This window comes from Chiloscyllium plagiosum, unplaced genomic scaffold (genome assembly GCF_037043375.1).
Source record: "Chiloscyllium plagiosum isolate Xiang-an unplaced genomic scaffold, Cpla_swu_hap1 HiC_scaffold_19, whole genome shotgun sequence".
NCBI lineage: Eukaryota > Metazoa > Chordata > Chondrichthyes > Orectolobiformes > Hemiscylliidae > Chiloscyllium > Chiloscyllium plagiosum.
The window spans coordinates 20,978,488-20,996,797 of NW_028270157.1; the positions used below are offsets into that span (position 1 = coordinate 20,978,488).

General features: G+C 41.6%; 1 protein-coding gene and 1 pseudogene across 1 annotated transcript in view; both read left to right on the plus strand.

The window, feature by feature from the left end:
- The window catches only part of cpsf6 (cleavage and polyadenylation specific factor 6), a 75,706-nt gene that overhangs the window by 56,937 nt on the left and 459 nt on the right, over positions 1–18,310 (plus strand). Inside the window, exon 10 of the transcript XR_006314552.2 lies at positions 18,036–18,251. The gene's annotated coding sequence lies outside the window, so the exon portion shown is untranslated. The remainder of the gene's footprint in view (positions 1–18,035; positions 18,252–18,310) is intronic.
- Positions 14,750–14,913, plus strand: LOC122559864 (U2 spliceosomal RNA; annotated as a pseudogene).

Sequence of the window (18,310 nt, forward strand, 5' to 3'; positions counted from 1 at the left end):
ATGTGGAAGCAGGCCATTTGGCCCATTTGAGTTGTGTGAGGTTAGAATTGAACCCAGATTTCTGGCACTGAGGGAACAGTGCTAGCCACCGTGCCACCCATATGAAGATGAAAACAAGGTCACTGACATCAAAGGATTAAAACTTGAAGTCAGAATTGTTCCCACAAGTGGATGAAGCATAACAAGCCCCATGAGTGGGTGAAAGATGCTTTGTTTGACTTTTACAGTCTTGCTAATTATAGCGTTAGCCTGGTCCATTACAGAAGATCTTCAAAAACAGAAATTGCTAGAAACAGCAGATCTGGCAGCATCTGTGGAGAGCCTTCCAGAACTGGTTCTGAGGAAGGGTCACTTTTCCTGAAACATTAGCTCTGATTTCTCTGATGCTGCCAGACTTGCTGAGTTTTTCCAGCAATTTCTGTTTTTGTTTATGAATTACAGCATTCGTTTTTTTTTGGTTTTTAGAGAAGTTCTTTGGATAGTTTGTCCTGGATTCCTCCCTCTGGCTCCATATTGAGAAGCAGTTACTTTAGATCGAATCTTTTGAAAAAAACTGCTGATACTGGAAATCTGAAATGAAAAGAAAAAATGCCAGAAAAACGCAGCAATCTGGCAGCATCTGTAGAGAGAAAAACAGAGTTAAGGTTTTGAGCCCGAACAAAGGTTCATTGGACTCAAATATTTTTAACTGGTCTTCTCTCTACAGTTGATGCCAGACCTGCTAAGTTTCTCGAGGACTTTAGTTTCACTCATAGAGTCATAGAGATGTACAGCATGGAAACAGACCTTCGGTCAAATTCGTCATGCCGACCAGATATCCCAACCCAATCTCGTCCCACCTGCCAGCACCCGGCCCATATCCCTTCAAACCCTTCCTATTCATAGACCCATCTAGATACCTTTTAAATGTTGCAATTGTACTAGCCTCCACCATTTCCTCTGGCAACCCATTCTACACATGCACCACCCTCTGTATGAAAGAGTTGCCCCTTAAGTCTCTTCTATATATTTCCCCTCTCTCCCTAAAACTGTGCCTTTTTAGTTCTGGATTCCCCCACCTTGGGGGAAAAACCTTGTCTATTTACCCTATCCATAACCCTCATGATTGTATAAACCTATATAAGGTCACCCCTCAGTCTCTGACACTCCAGGGAAAACCAGCCCTCGCCTATTCAACCTGTCCCTATAGCTCAAATCCTCCAACCCTGGCAACATCCTTGTCAATGTTTTCTGAACCCTTTCGAGTTTCACAGCATCCTTCCAATAGGAAGGAGACCAGAATTGCACGCAATATTCCAACAGTGACCTAACCAATGTCCTGTATAGCTGCAACATGACCTCCAACTCCTGTACTCAATACTCTAACCAGTAAAGGAAAGTATACCAAACGCCACCTTCACTATCCTATCTACCTGCAACTCTACTTTTTTAAATATATTTTTATTATGAAAAAAGATTTTTAAATATTACAACAAATACAAAACAATGCAATTCAAAACAGTACAAAACTAAACCAAAATAATAAAAAAAATTCCCAACCCACCTTCCTATACGAATGTATAGACATATATAGAGAAGTATAAAATTAAAGAAAAACCTAAACTAGCTATTTAACTAACTAAATAAATACCTAACAACAAACAAATAAATAGTAATAACTCAGCCCAGCCAAACAAAACACTCCTACATTCACAGTTCCTCCTCCCTGGATATTGGACTCATAAAACAACCATTACGGCTATATAAAAGCCCTTGTTAGTGTGGCAGATAAACCTGTGTCCAGGTATTTCAAAAAGGGTTGCCATGTCTTGTAAAAATTCTCAGTTTTGTGGTGTACCATATTTGTGAGAAAATCCAGGGGAATATGCTCCATAACAATCTTCTGCCAACCTGACAGGCCTGGGGGGGGGGGGGGTTTCTGATATCCAACCTAGCAAGATAGAACATAGAAAAATACAGCGCAGTACAGGCCCTTTGGCCCTCGATGTTGCGCCGATCCAAGCCCACCTAACCTACACCAGCCTACTATCCTCCATATGCCTATCCAAAGCCCGTTTAAATGCCCATAAAGAGGGAGAGTCCACCACTGCTGCTGGCAGGGCATTCCATGAACTCACGACTCGCTGAGTAAAGAATCTACCCCTAACATCTGTCCTATACCTATTACCCCTTAAATTAAAGCTATGCCCCCTCGTAATAGCTGACTCCATACGTGGAAAAAGGTTCTCATGGTCAACCCTATCTAAACCCCTAATCATCTTGTACACCTCTATCAAGTCACCCCTAAACCTTCTTTTCTCCAATGAAAACAGCCCCAAGTGCCTCAGCCTTTCCTCATACGATCTTCCTACCATACCAGGCAACATCCTGGTAAACCTCCTCTGCACCCGTTCCAGTGCCTCCACATCCTTCCTATAGTATGGCGACCAAAACTGCACACAATACTCCAGATGCGGCCATACCAGAGTCTTATACAACTGCAAAATGGCCTCGGGGCTCTGGAACTCAATTCCTCTACCAATAAAAGCCAGTACACCATATGCCTTCTTCACCACACTCTTTACCTGGGTGGCAACTTTCAGAGATCTGTGTACATGGACACCAAGATCCCTCTGCTCATCCACACTACCAAGTATCCGATCATTAGCCCAGTACCCTGTCTTTTTGTTACTCTTACCAAAGTGAATCACCTCACACTTAGCTCCATTGGACTCCATTTGCCACCTTTCTGCCCAGCTCTGCAACTTATCTATATCCCGCTGTAACCTGACACATCCTTCCTCACTGTCAACAACTCCACTGACTTTCGTATCATCCGCAAACTTGCTCACCCAACCTTCTAGCCCCTCCTTCAGGTCATTTATAAAAATGACAAACAGCAATGGCCCCAAAACAGATCCTTGCGAAACACCGCTAGTAACTGCACTCCAAGATGAACCTTTACCATCAACTACTACCCTCTGTCTTCTTCCAGCCAGCCAATTCCTAATCCAAACCTCCAACTCGCCCTCAATGCCATACCTCCGTATTTTTTGCAGTAGCCTACCATGGGGAACCTTATCAAACGCCTTACTAAAATTCTTCACAACAATTCTCAGACTGATTATAATTTAGAGTAGAATCTCTGGAATGCCACATTAATCTTTTTAGAATCACATGTTAGGTTCCCAGGTTCCCTAATCGCTGTTATGGTTTGTGGAGCACTTCTCTTTCTGGCAAGGTATGCTAAGTATTTGCCTGGCTTGTAACCATGCTCATATAACCTTTGCTTTGCAAAAGCCAGCTCCTTCTTTGCCGTCTGTGTGAGCACGGAATTTAGTGCAGACCACAGTGCCGTAATCCTCTGTAGTTTGACCAACAAGGATCTGTCAAAATAGCCCTTCTCGGCTGCCTTCAACCATGCTTCAAGGAGACGTTGCTGCTCACCCTTCTGCTGCTTCCTACTTGTGGAATATGAAATAACTAACCCTCTGGCATAAGCTTTGGCAGTTTCCCAGAGAACAGATGAGCTATGAACCGAGCCTATGTTGATGTCTATTAATGCCCAAAATTCCCTAGAGAAATACTCCACAAACTTGCTGTCCATGAGAATAAAGGGGTCCATTCACCAGTACCTTGAATCCACTGTAACATCCTTAATTTTAACCATGAGGTACACTGGAGCATGATCGGAGATGGCAATATTACCAATCGTACAGGATGCCAGCAGATCCAGGGTTACCGCAGGGGTCAGAAAAAAAATCAATCCTCGTGTGACATCTGTGCAGATTGGAGAAAAACGCGAAATCCCTACCTGTAGGGTGGAGACACCTCCAGACATCCTCCTAATTCCCCACACAAACCCAATAACTGTTTAGTTTGTGCAGAGGGTATCGAGGGACCTTTAGGCAACCTGTCTACTGTGGGGTCCATGAGGCAGTTAAAATCTCCCCCTATAATGATGTGCCAAGACTTGAGACTTATCAGTTTAGAAAAAGCATCTACCAAGAATTGAAGAGGATGAGCTGGGGACAATAAACATTTAAAATGCCATATTCTTCCCCATTTATCATGGCTTTAAGAATTACAAACCTCCCGTATGTGTCTTTAACACATTCCAACAGTTTAAATGAGAGATTTTTCCTAACCAATATAGCCACTCCCCTACTTCTGGTATTAAATGATGAAAAATAAACTCGGTCAAAGCCATTCTGCTATAATTTCAGATGATCCTTGTCATCCAAATGTGTCTCCTGTAACAAAGCAATATTCACCTTCTCCTTTATAAGACTCAAGAGTACCTTCTTCCTCTTAATTGGTGAGTGACTTCCCCTGATATTCCAGGTACACCATTTAATCAAATCATTAGCCATAATCTTTTCCAATTACATTTAAATTCCAGAGAGGAGGAACCCGAACCACAAATTGCTGAGCCTTAGTGTCGCATGATCCACCAAATATAAAAACTACATAAACTAAAACCACTACATTTAACAAACATACAAAATTATTAAAAATAAAAAACAACAAAAACCAGCATATAAAGCGCCAATAGCACTGAGTAGGGGAACTCAACCCCTGCCCGGAGGGGGCAACTACCCGTCCCGAACTGCCCATAAATAGGCATCTAACCATCTCAACCACCTTCACTTCTCCCAGCTAGAGCCGCATCGCAAGCACAAGCTAAAAAGAATAAACACCCCATAGAATATCAATATGAATAAAGAAAAACATTCTTTTATAAAAAAAAGGGAATAAATACCCCACCCATCCTTTGGTATGTCCTGACTTAGAAATTTAAAATGTACATCTTAACCACCGCCAGACATAGTTTGAACCAAATTATTATTAATAGAGGTAAAAATAAGGGGGGAAAACAAAGCTCCAACTGGATTTCCTCCATTTCTTTTACAGAATGATAAACGTATACCCAAGCAACGATATTTATACATACTACAATTGTTTAAGTTAGGTTAGTTTGTCCACAAAGTCTCTTGCCTTCTCCGATGTGTCAAAGAAATGCATGGATCCATCTAAGGTGATCCGAAGCACTGCCGGATATCTCGGGGAGTACTGAATCCCAAGCTCCTTCAATCTTCTCTTGACACCATCATACGATTTTCGTTTCTGGATCACCGCCACTGAAAAGTCCTGAAAAAACATGATCTTAGACCCCTCATAAATTAGGGCCTTTGGATCCGTCCCCTGGAGTCTGGAAGCCTCCATGACTCCTTATCCCGGTAATGATGGAACCGCACCAGGAAAGGACGAGGGCTTTGACCCAGACCGACCTCTGTGCTGCGACCCGGTGAGCCCTCTCTATCTTCAATCCTCTCATGCCAGTCTCCAAGTCAAGGAATTTCGGAAGCCAATCTTCAACAAATTCCGCAGACCGCTCACCCTCCTTACCCTCAGGCAGACCGATGATCCGAATGTTTTTTCTCCTGCCCCTGTTTTCAAGATCATCCACTTGGTCACGCAAATTACGAACCTGCGTCTTCAGGGCTTGGATCGCTTCCTTGAATGAACTGGCATCAGCTTCCACCACTGTGACCCTGTGCTCCACCTCATCCGTCCTCTTCTGCAGGTCTCCCAGCTGTTGCTCATGCTTCTGCAGCATGAGAGAGACTGGAGCCAGCTTATCTTCAATCTGTTTCCCCAACATCTCGTGTGATTTCGAGAGCTGGTTCACCAGGACCTGAAGGGTAATCTGCTCTGAGGCTGCTGCAGGCTGAGCTGCAGGCCCAGCCTCAGATGCTCCTCCTCCCTTTTTTAAGCATTTCTGGACAGCTGAAAATATAGTTAAGTCAATTTTTAAATGCTTCTTCGGGCTCCACAATCTTTCCAAAACCCCAAGAAATCCTGATGACTTGGGTTGGGTGGGTTAAAGGACTGTCCTGCTCCTGCTGCGATGCGAAGCTCTGCAGTGTGATCTTCTCAGATTGCCGCCATCTTAGATCCCCCGCGACTCCACTTTCAAGGAGCTATGAACCTACACTCCAAGGTCTCTGTTCAGCAACACTCACGAGGACTTTACCATTAAGTGTATAAGTCCTGCTAAGATTTGCTTTCCCAAAATGCAGCACCTTGCGTTTATCTAAATTAAACTCCATCTGACTCATGTTGATCAAAGAGATTTCTTCAAAATGGCTGTCCTCAGCCAACTTTTATTGCAGTAAAATACAATGACTGCAATTATCACTGAGCCATCATTCCACAAAGCAAAGTCAGTTATACAGGAATTCATTGTGGTCTTCTGCTCCCACCTCTTGAGGGTTCAGTGCACAATCCTGAAATCTTTAAATTGCTTAACTTATTGATTCATAAGATAACAAAACTGATTGTGTGTCTCTTGATTGCAGTTGAATTCACAAGAGGGGTAGTGTTCCTTTTGGAGGAAGAGTGATGCATTTTGTAATAGCCCTCATGTCTGTTTTAATGGCAGATTAACTTTGCGCATATAACACAACTACACAGTAGTATGAAGTACCACAAGCAATTAGGAAGGCAAATATTATGTTGGCCTTTCTTGCAAGATGTTTGGAGTACAAAAGCAAAAGGTTCTTTTGTAGGGCATTAATGAGATCACCTGAAGTTCTATGTGTGGTTTGGTTTCTGTACTATAGGAATGAAGTATTTGTCTGTTGGAGAATTCAGGAGGGCTCTGTGCATTAGTCTCTTTGAAGGGGTTTTCCTAGGAGGAGAAATTGAGCATAATTGTCTTGAAAAGTGATTAGCCATAGTCTACAAAGGACCAAGGGCATCTCTCTCCATTAGAAGCAGATAACTGGTTATGCATAGCTTGAGGGAACACCACTGCAACCAACATGGAGCCATGTGAGGAGGCAGGGTCTCTGTAAACTAACAGCCAGTATGGGGATTGAATCCATGCTGTGGCTTTATTCAGCACCACACTCTCATCATCTAGCCAACTGAGCAAACTGACTTCCTATACTTGTCTTCCATCCTTTTAAAATTTAGCAAACTTGAAAGATGAACTCATTGAAATGGGGTTTGATATAAGGTAATTTTTGGGGGAGCTGTTCTTGCCTACCTGAATCTAAAACTGGGAGGGCATAGTCACAGGGAAAAAAGGATACACCATTTAGGATTGAGATGAGAGATTTCTTCAGAGGGTTGTAAATTTTTGAGCATCCAAAATACTCTGGGTTAAGAATTCCAGTCATTGAATATGTTCACTACTGAGATCAATAGATCTTTGGATGCTAGGGAAATCTACAGATATGGAAATAGAGTCAGATGAATCAGTTGAATACCCTACTTGTGTTACCAGGTGCAGCACATGGTTAAGAAGGCAAATGGAATATTGTCCTTCGTAGCTAGAGGGATAGAGTTTAAAAATAGGGATGATTATCCTGCAGTTGTTTAAGGTGCTGCTGAGGCTGCATCTGCAGTAGCGTGTACAGTTTTGGTCTCTACTTGAGAGAGAATGGAGAGGTGCAGAAGAGGTTCATGAAGTTGATTCCAGAAATGAGGGTTGGCTTATAAGGAGAGATCAAGCAGACTGGGACTATACTATTTAGAAGAATGAGGGGGGATCTTATAGAAACATAAAATTACAACTGGAATAAATTAGAAGCAGGGAGGTTGTTTCCACTGGTGGGTGAAACTAGAAGTAGGGACATAGCCTCAAAATAAGGGGAGCAGTTTAGGACTGCGTTGAAGAGGTACTTCTTCACCCAAAGGGTTGTGAATGTGTAGAATTCCCAACCCAGTGAAGCAGTTGAGGCTACCTTGTTGTATATTTTTAAGGCAAGGATAGATATATTTTTGAACAGTAAAGGAATTAAGGGTTATGATGAGCAGGTGGTTAGGTGAAGCTGAGTCCACAATAAGATCAGCCATGATGTAATTGAGCAGGCTTGATGAGCTAGATGGCCTACACCTGTTCCTATTTTTTTATGTTCTTATGTTCTTGTGTTTTTATTCTTTGTTCTATTATCTGAAGTTCCACAGGCTTTCTCTGCAGAGGTAGAAGGTCTCAGGCTGTGGCCTCTTCATTTTGGAGGTTCCCTAGCTGCTGCTACTGTATGCATGAGAGAAAGAAGGATTTATTTGGAGAAGATTGATAAATGCTTGCAGGAGAAGATTACTAAATGCAACCAGAAGAAGAATGAGTGGTTTTGGTCATCAGGTAGGAACATTTCACTGAGGAGCTTACAAATGGTAGTCCCTATAGCTGTCTCCCTGTCAGCACATCAGCAGTCCTTTATCTCCCCAGTCATTTGACTGTCTTGCAGGGAGTGAGAAACCTGATGTCTGAATCCTGACACTGACATAGACATGCATACACATCCATGTTTTAATTTTAAAAAAAACCTGTCTTGGTCCTCTTAGCTTTTGTTTCTGCAGTGAGATACTAAGGGATTAAGAATAACAGAAGTTATTAACTGTGAGAGCAGTTAGTGAATATCCATGGGTGGGAGAGGTGGTAGGGTAACCCCAGTGAATAGAAAGCCCAGAGGGCAAGTTCAATTAGGTGAGAGCTCTCCAATGGCAATTTTGCACACATCACTGAATTTGAAGGTTGCCTATCAGCCTTGGTGAGATGTGTGCAGTGGTACAGTTAGTGAATCATATCCCTGTGAGTGCAAGGTTGCAATGAAGTTGTCATTGAGCACAGGAGATAAATAACATTCTTCTGACACTGCCAGGTGTCTGTTTTTAAAATAGGAGCGATTGCAGTTCCATATTATCATCTCTGTCCAGGCTAGTTGGGTTTGGTGGTGTGGCCTCCTCAGACAGCATGCAAGAGGACAGCTGTCACCTCCATTACTCGTTGCACCAGAGCCTCAAGTTGCTCATTTAGGAAACGGATAGCAACTTCACTTTCTTCTGGCCATCTGGTCAGAGTTTGAACAGAGTGTCAGCCAAGCATCATCATGTACTTCATCAACATATGTAGGGCTCAGCATGCCACCACCCAATTTGTGACCAAAATTCAGTTCCAAGGGTCAAGAAATATTGCATTTCCATTGAATGAGAATCTTTATTGGGTTTACAAGATTTTGACGACAATACTTTTGGAATTTTCATGTGGAATTTAGTTGCACCATAAATCTTGCATTTTATTAAACATTGCGCAAAATCCTATAGCCACAACTTACAGATTTTTCATGAACCCCTCCTTTCCATTCCTTTGATTTGACCTTTCCTTCCAGTTATCAACCGGATTGATTCCTCCCATTGACCAACCAGGTGCTACCCTCTACCTGTGTTCACTTATCCTGACCTCACCATCTTGCTCCCTCCCCCCAACCCTATCTACAACTGCCTTTACACCCACCCTCAGTCCTGAACAAGGGTTACACCCAAAACATTCCAACCGTTCATTCTTCACTCCATGAGTAGGAAAAACTCAATTTTGCGAATTTATTGTATGTCAAAGCTGCTCCTTTTATTAAGGTTAAGCAGTACATGGAATTCTTTTTCAGAGAGATTGGAAATGACACAAACTCTAAAAAGTATGAGGGTTGAAGAGTTTTAGGGCCAATTTGTTTATAGCTAACAGATACTGCCTCAGGCACAAGGCTTTCAATTTAAAAAACACTTGCATCGTGAAAGGGGTGTGTCAATTCTTCCAGCTCAAGTGTTTTCTGGTTTTTTTTTAAACAATAGTGTGAAAAAAGGTGCTGGACCCAAAGAAGCAGATCCAGGCTGGTTTTCTTTTTCTCTCTGACTTCTGTCTTGTAAGAACCTGTGTTTAATTTTTCCTTTTGTGCCAGGGGATTGTTGCAAGTATTTTGAACAGCATCATTAAGTTCGGATAGTCTGTTGGGTTTTCGGATAGGATAAGTTATTCAGTATTTTTTTTCTGTTTCTGTTTCATTCTTGTAATCTTGTAAATAAATTCTGTTTTGTTTAAAACTAAGTGGTTTGACCAGCTGCATGACTCCTGGAATATCCATGTTATACCTGCTTAAAACAACTAACAAGGCTAGGGTCTGGGCTACCTTCTTGAAATGTTTTGAGGGGTCTGTCCTGGTCCATCAGATTGGAGGCTATTCATGGGATTTGTTCTGTATTCCATATTGGGATAAGAGTTGTTGGACTCGAAGGCAGTGTGTGTAGGTGTTGGTGTCTTTTGTTCTGGGTGTTGATTTTGGTTGGTTCAAACAGTGTTTGGGATAGCAATGGTTCTTTCAGTCAGCAAGAGTTTTCTGAGGGTGGAAGAAGTGACCGTGGGGGTTTTACAAATGGTGATTAAGGCCAAGCTGCTGGAATTAGCAGACAAGCTGAATTTGGAGCAGCCTCTTTCCGAGGGAAAGGAGATACAATTACAGCAAAGGTTCAGCATTTAAACGTGTTAGAAAGGCCATCGGAGTCTTTAGAGATGGCTAAAATTCAGTTGAAAATGAGCTAGAGGCAAAAGACAAGGAATTACAATTAAAAGCAGAGGAAAGAGAAAAGGAGCAAGAGGAAAGGAAGAAAGAGAAAATTTGAACTTAAAAAATTGGCACTTAGGAGTTCAAAAATTTATTTTCTGAAGTAGTGAGAACTCCTGTGGAAGAGCAGAGAGTTAAAATGGCAAGATTAACAGTGAAATGACTGATAATTGAGTTGATCCATAAAGTAAAGTTTGGCTTCCAGAATCAATAGAAATTAGGGAAATGAGAATAGAAATTGGAGAAAAGAGAAATGGAAATCCTCACATGGAAAGGGAGAGGTAGATCTCGTTGAATATTATAAAGATAACATACCACAGGGTAAAAAGGAAACCCTTGAAGGGGACAGAGAAAGTTTAAAAATCTCTGGTGTTTTCACTGCAATAAAATAGGCCACATGTAATCGCAGTGTTGGTGGGTTAGGAGAAGCACTGGGAAACCAGATGTCGGAAAACAGGATAAGCCAGGGAAATTTGTAGGAGTGGTAACAGAAAGCAGGGTGGAGGCTAGAAAGCTGCAACAGAATGTACAAGCTGGTCAGAGTTTGATTAAGGAGGAAGTGCCAGATCTTCTTAAACCATATACTTGTGAAAGTAAAGTTTATTGGTATAGGTCAGGAGCAGTAGGTAAATATTAAGGGACACAGGATCCTCTCAGTTTGTGATGCTGAAAGATGAGGAGATATGTACTCCTGAAGGACTATTGCCAGAAAAGGTACTATCAACAGGAATTCATGGTGAGGCAAGAAGTGAATCCAGTGAATAGTGGAGAATTCATAGTAGGAGTACTGGACAAACTCTCATTCCAAGAATACAATTTGTCCTTGTTAATTTTACAGCTGGTTCACCGGTAGGAGTGCTGTCTGCTGTGGTTGAAAAGCCAGTGGAAACTCAGGCAACTGAACTATTGCAGGACACATTCTGGGATTTTTTTCCTGACTGTGTGGTAACAAGGTCACAAAGTCACCATCTGAAACAGGAGTGACCAAAGAGGACACATAAGAAAGTTGACATGGAATTAGCAGTGACCCTGTTTGATCAGATGGTTGGCAGAAATCAGGAGCAGATAGGTGACCATGCAGACATCTTGAGCTCAGATAAATTAACTGAGATACAGCAGAAAGATGAAAATTTAAAGCAATTTTATCAAAAGGTATACACAGAAAAAGAATCCGGATGTATCCCAGAATGTTATCTTAAAAATGATGTCTTAATGAGGAAATGGAGACCATCACATTGTCAGGCAGATGAGAAATGGGCAGAATTTCATCAAGTCATGTTGTCATTGGATTATAGAAAGGTAGTTTAATGAATGGCGCAAGAGCTACCTCTCGAGGGTCATTTCTGAGTGAGACCAGCAAAAATACAGAAACATTTTTACTGGCCTGGCCTGCATAAGGATTTATTTGAATTTTGCCAGATGTGTCATACAAGTCAGCTAATTGGAAAACCACAGGCAGTAATAAAACCTTTTTATTTAATACCTATTTCCTAATTTGAGGAAATCTTTTTACAAGCGTCTTAATTGATTGCATAGGTCCCCTACCTCACACAAAAAGTGAGAATCGGTATTAGTTAACAATAATGGATGTGTCAACTAGATTTCCAGAGGCTGTTTCATTATGCAATATCACACCTAAAAAGATTGTAGAGGAATTACTCAATTTTTTCGCTAGATACGACTACTGACAGAGATACAATCAGATAAGGGATCAAACTTCACATCAAAATTATTCAAACAAGTTATGGACAGCTCAGGAATAAAACAATGAAAATCTACTGCATACCATCCAGAATCGCAGGGAGTGCTAGAAAGGTGGCATCAGACATAAGAGACCATGTTGGGCTGAGAGTCAAGATTATCCAGATGATTGGGATAAGGGAATTCCATTTTAGCTTTTTGCAATCAGAGATGCACCAAATTCAGATCCATTTGAATTAGCTTTTGGGCATGAAGTGAGAGGACCATTAAAATTGATTAAGGAGAAATTGATAAGTCAGAATTCAGAAACCACATATTTGGACTATGTGTCACATTCTAAGGAACGATTAAATAGAGCTGGGGAGTTGGCTAGACAGCATTTAAAAGTATCACAAGATACAATGAAACAGGAAGCAGACAAGAAATCAAGAATTCACAATTTTGCTATCAGGGATAAGGTATTAGTGTTACTTTCAGTGATAAGTGGATGTTAGCAAGTCGAAAGGAAATTGAGTGAGGGACACTACTTGATAGGGACTCCAGACAGAAAGAAATCTGAGTGTGTTGTGTGAATATGCTCAAAAGTTATTTTGACAGGGAAGGAAAGCAAGAGGAGAATGTATTATTGATTACAACACGGAGGGAAGAACCAAGTTCAGAGGATTATGAATTAGGAATTCCTCAAATTAAATTGGACAATGAGGAAGTTGTCAAAAATTGGGATAAAGTATTGAGTTACCTTCCAGAGGAGAATTGAAATGACTTGAAAAATGTATTACTATCACAAGGGGAGAAAAGTGGAAATAAGCTGGGAAGTACAACCTAATTATGCATTCTGTATATTATAGGAGATGCTATTTTGATTAAGCAACATCCTTAGGCATAACCCTCTAATGGCACAATTTCAAAAGGAGATTGGACATATGTTCCAAGATGACGTAATCGAACTGAAGTAGTGACTGGAGCTCACCCATAGTGATGGTGCCAAAACCAGATAGTACCTAACGGTTATGTGTGGGCTATCACAAAGTCAGTGCAGTTACGAAGACTGATACATATCTGATTCCGTATTTGGAAGTCTGTGTTGAGAAAGCGGGACAATCAACTCATATTTCTAAGTTGGACTTGCTCAGAGGAAACTGGCAGGTACCTTTGTCAGAAGGAGCAAAGGCAATTTTGGCTTTCATAATGCCAAATGGACTGTTTCCTGATGAAGGGCTTTTGCCCGAAACGTCGATTTTGCCTGTCCTCGGATGCTGCCTGAATTGCTGTGCTCTTCCAGCATCTGCAGTCATTGTTTTTACCTCTGTTATCAGTTTAAAGTCATGCCATATGATATGAAAAATGCACCAGCCAGACCGGGTTCGATTCCTGCCTCGGGCAACTGTCTCTGTCTGTGGAGTTGCACATTCTCCGCGTGTCTGCATGGGTTTCCTCTGGATGCTTTGGCTTCGTCCCACAATCCAAAGATGGGCAAGTTAGGTGAATTGGATATGCTAAATTGCGCATAATGTTCAGGGATGTGTAGGTTAGGTAGGGGAATGGATTTGGGTGGAATACTCTTCAGAGAGTCGATATGGACTTGTTGGGCTGAAAGACCTCTTTCCACACTGTAGGGATTCTATGATATGTTGATGACCTGGTGATTTTTAGTTACACATGGATGGAACATTTACAACATTTATCAGACTTATTCGATCGAGTTTGGAAGGCAGGCTTGATGATAAACCTAGCTAAAAGTGAATTTGCCAAAGCCCAAGTCATGTGCCTGGGCCATGTTATTAGACATGGACAAATGGCCCCATGGGATGCAAAAACAAAGGTAATCGGGAAGTTCCCCATACCATCGACAAAAAGACCCGTACTACAGTTCGTGGGCTTGAGTGGATTTTATCGAAAATTTGTACCAAATTTACCAGTGTGGCTGCTGCACTCATCGAATTGCTAAAGAAAGGCAATAAGTTTCAGTGGACAGCTGACTATCAAAAGGCATTAACAGCCTGAAAGCTGTGCTAACCACTGTCCTGGTATTAGCCACACCCAATTATGCAAAGCCATTGAAGGTGGCTATCGATGTGAGTGATGTGGGTGTCAGTGCTGTGCTCTTGCAAGATGATGAGTTATAACAATTTAGGTTTAAGAGGTTTTACAATGAAGCCATCTTTAGATATTGATGGTGCATTTTTTAAGGGGGAAGGTGTGACAGAACTGCTTTAACAAGGTTATGCAGTCCATGGCTTTTTTTTTTCAGAGGGGTCTGGCCTGGATCATAACAACTGAGAGATTTCAAGTTTTCAAGCCCTTCGGGAATATTAACAGTTTTGTTGTTTGTTGGTCTAAGCATCAGTATTTTATACTATAACTTGCATGCAACTTCAAAAACATATCGTGTTCTTGTGATATTATTGAATTAACACAACACATCACACCTTAAGGAATAAAAGTCATTCATTTTACTAAAGGTGTCAAATACAAATAGAATTTATGCAAAATGGTGAAAGCTGATAACACATTTAGTAATTGTTATCATCTAGATGTTAACAAACCAAGAAGGTTGTGGTCGAGTGGTAGTGTCCCTGTCTCTTGGTTGTATTACTTGGTTTCAAGCCTTATCTCAGAATGTGGTATAGCAAATCCAAACAGGTCATTTATGAAAGAAAGACTTTGTTTCTCAACCCTTTGGCCAAGATCAAGTACAGCATCTATTTTTATCAGTTTAATATCTGATACATCCTCAAATCTGGGGATGAAGTTTTAAATTGAGTTTTGGAACTGGAAGATGGAGCAGGGGCTTGTTGCATCTATTCCTTTCTTTTGAAGACCTTGTCATATTGTGGTAGTGTCCCTACCTCTTGGTCAGACAGTCCTGGTTCAAGCTCAACCTCAGGATGTGATAGCCATGGAGATGAATCATAACACATCCAAGCATGTTGACTTAAATAGAAAAAATGTTTCCTATTAAAGGGGAAATCATCTACATTTTCATGTAGTCCAAACTCTAAGGCAAATTATATTTATTTCTGTCCACAATCCAAGTCAAAAGTTTATTTCTAATACATCCCTTTTATGACATGATTAAGTTAATAGTTATCAAATATTTTATGTCTGGCCTTTGTTCAATAATATTTACAACTCAAACAGCATATGTTCATCTTTCCAATAAGAATTATAAGTTTTCTTCCACTATCTGCTTGGGAAATAAATAGCATTTTCTAGCAGTATATTCCTAATGAACAACAATCTTCCATCATCTTCATTTCTTTTCAGTTACTTTTATTTGTTTTGTTGGATGTGACTGCCCTACTTCTGTGGTCATTAATCTTCCAACACCCATTCTCACAAATAATAGCCATATAGTGAAGATCAATGTTGTAACAGCTATAGTTGACATTGAATTGGAATCTTTTATTAAGGAAGTAATAACTGATTGTTTAGAGTCATAGAGATGTACAGCACGGAAACAGACTCTTTGGCCCAGCCTGTCCATGCCAACCAGATATCCCAACCCAATCTAGTCGCACCTGCCAGCACCCGGCCCATATCCCTCCAAACCCTTCCTATTCATATACCCATCCAAATGCCTCTTAAATGTTGCAACTGTACCAGCCTCCACCACATCTTCTGGGAGTACATTCCCATACACGTACCATCCTCTGCGTGAAAATGTTGCCCCTTATGTCTCTTTTATACATTTCCCCCCTAAACCTATGCCTTCTAGTTCTGGACTCTCCGACCCCAGGGAAAAGACTTTGTCTATTTATCCTATCCATGCCCTTCATAATTTTGTAAATCTCTAAAGGTCACCCCTCAGCCTCCGATGCTCCAGGGAAAACAGCCCCAGCCTGTTCAGCCTCTCCCTCTAGCTCAAATCTTCCAACCCTGGCAATATCCTGGTAAATCTTTTCTGAACCCCTTCAAGTTTCACATCTTTCCGATAGGAAGGAGACTAGAATTGCATACAATATTCCAACAGTGGCCTAACCAATGTCCTGTACAGCCGCAACATGACCTCCCAATTCCTGTATTCAATACTCTGACCGATAAAGGAAAGCATACCAAACGCCTTCTTCACTATCCTATACCTGCGACTCCACTTTCAAGGAGCTGTGAACCTGCACTCCAAGGTCTCTTTGTTCAGCAACACTTCCTCGGACCTTACCATTAAGTGTATAAGTCCTGCTAAGATTTGCTTTCCCAAAATGCAGCACCTCGCATTTATCTGAATTAAACTCCATCTGCCACTTCTCAGCCCATTGGCCCATCAGGTCAAGATTCTGTTGTAATCTGAGGTAACCCTCTTCACTGTCCACTACACCTCCAATTTTGGTGTCATCTGCAAACTTACTAACTGTACCTCTTATGCTTGCATCCAAATCATTTATGTAAATGAAAAAGTACAGGACCCAGCACCGATCCTTGTGGCACTCCACTGGTCACAGGCCTCCAGTCTGAAAAACAACCCTCCACCACCACCCTCTGTCTTCTACCTTTGAGTCAGTTCTGTATCCAAATGGCTAGTTCTCTCTGTATTCCGTGAGATCTAACCTTGCTAATCAGTCTCCCATGGGGAACCTTGTTGAACACCTTACTGAAGTCCATATAGACTCATCAATCCTCTTTGTTACTTCCTCAAAAAACTCAATCAAATTTGTGAGATACGATTTCCCACGCACAAAACCATGTGGACTATCCCGAATCAGTCCTTGCCTTTCCAAATACATGTACATCTTGTCCCTCAGGATTCTCTACAACAACTTGCCCACCACTGATGTCAGGCTTTCTGGCTTGTCCATACCACCCTTCTTAAACAGTGTCACCACATTTACCAACCTGTGGGCGGCACGGTGGCACAGTGGTTAGCACTGCTGCCTCACAGCGCCTGAGACCAGGGTTCAATTCCCGCCTCAGGCGACTGACTATGTGGAGTTTGCACGTTCTCCCCGTGTCTGCGTGGGTTTCCTCTGGTTTTCTCCCACAGTCCAAAGGTGTGCAGGTCAGGTGAATTGGCCATGCTAAATTGCCCATAGTGTTAGGTAAGGGGTAAATGTAAGGGTATGGGTGGATTGTGCTTCGGCGGGTCGGTGTGGACATGTTGGGCCGAAGGGCCTGTTTCCACGCTGTAATGTAATCTAATCTAAACCTCCAGTCTTCCGGCGCCTCACCTGTGACTATCGATGATACAAATATCTCAGCAACTATTCTCTAGCTTCCCACAGAGTTCTAGGGTACACCTGGGGATTTATCCACTTTTATGCATTTCAAGAGATCCAGCACTTCTGCCTCTGTAATATGGACATTTTGCAAGATGTCACCATCTACTTATTCAAGGAAAGATTTAATTTCATTGGTGGCAGTTCAGAGAACGTTCACTTGGATGAAGCCTGGTATGGAGGGATTGTCTTATTACTGAAGGCTAAACAAATGGGACACTATTCATTGGAATATAGAAGGATGAGAAGTGATATAATTGAAACATATAGGATTCTTAAGGAGCTTGACAGGGTAAACGCTGAGAGGACGTTTCTACTCATGGGAGGGTCTAGGACCAGAGGGGATAGCTTCAGAATAAAAGGAATTTCTTCTCTCAAAGGGTTGACTGTCTTTTGGAACTCCTTACCACAGAACTCCGGGGAAGACTCCTTGTGTATATTTAAGGCTGAGATAGATTCTTGATCAGTCGGACAGTCAAGGGTTATGGGGAAAGGGCAGGAAAGTGCATGAGGAATGGTGGATTAGCCATAATCCAATTGGATGGTGAAGTAAGCTGAAGGGGCTGAATGTCTATTTCTCATGGTCTGATATTCAAAAGCTCTCACTGCTGGAAGAGTTGGTAGAGGGCAGGAAGAAAGGAATAAAACACTTCGTTATGTGGAAAATACCTATTTCACATGAAAATCATTTGTGTTTGAGTGCTCTGTTTTGCTTTAATTTCATAATCCATTTGCACAGATGGTGCTGGACTGTGTTCTGCTGCCTTCCAGAACAATAATCAATGAAAGTTGGACCTGTTCTCACCTCTTCCCACATCCCACCAATCACATGGAGGTGGACATGGAAGGAGAACAAGAGGTATTGACTGGTATCTTCATAGGAGAAAGTGAGGACTGCATATCTTCATAGTCCAAGGACAGCAAGAAATTCAGTGACTTGACCAGAATAGGGAAGGTAAGTTAATCAAAACAGAAAGAACTGCAGCTGCTGTGTAAATCAGAAACAAAAACAGA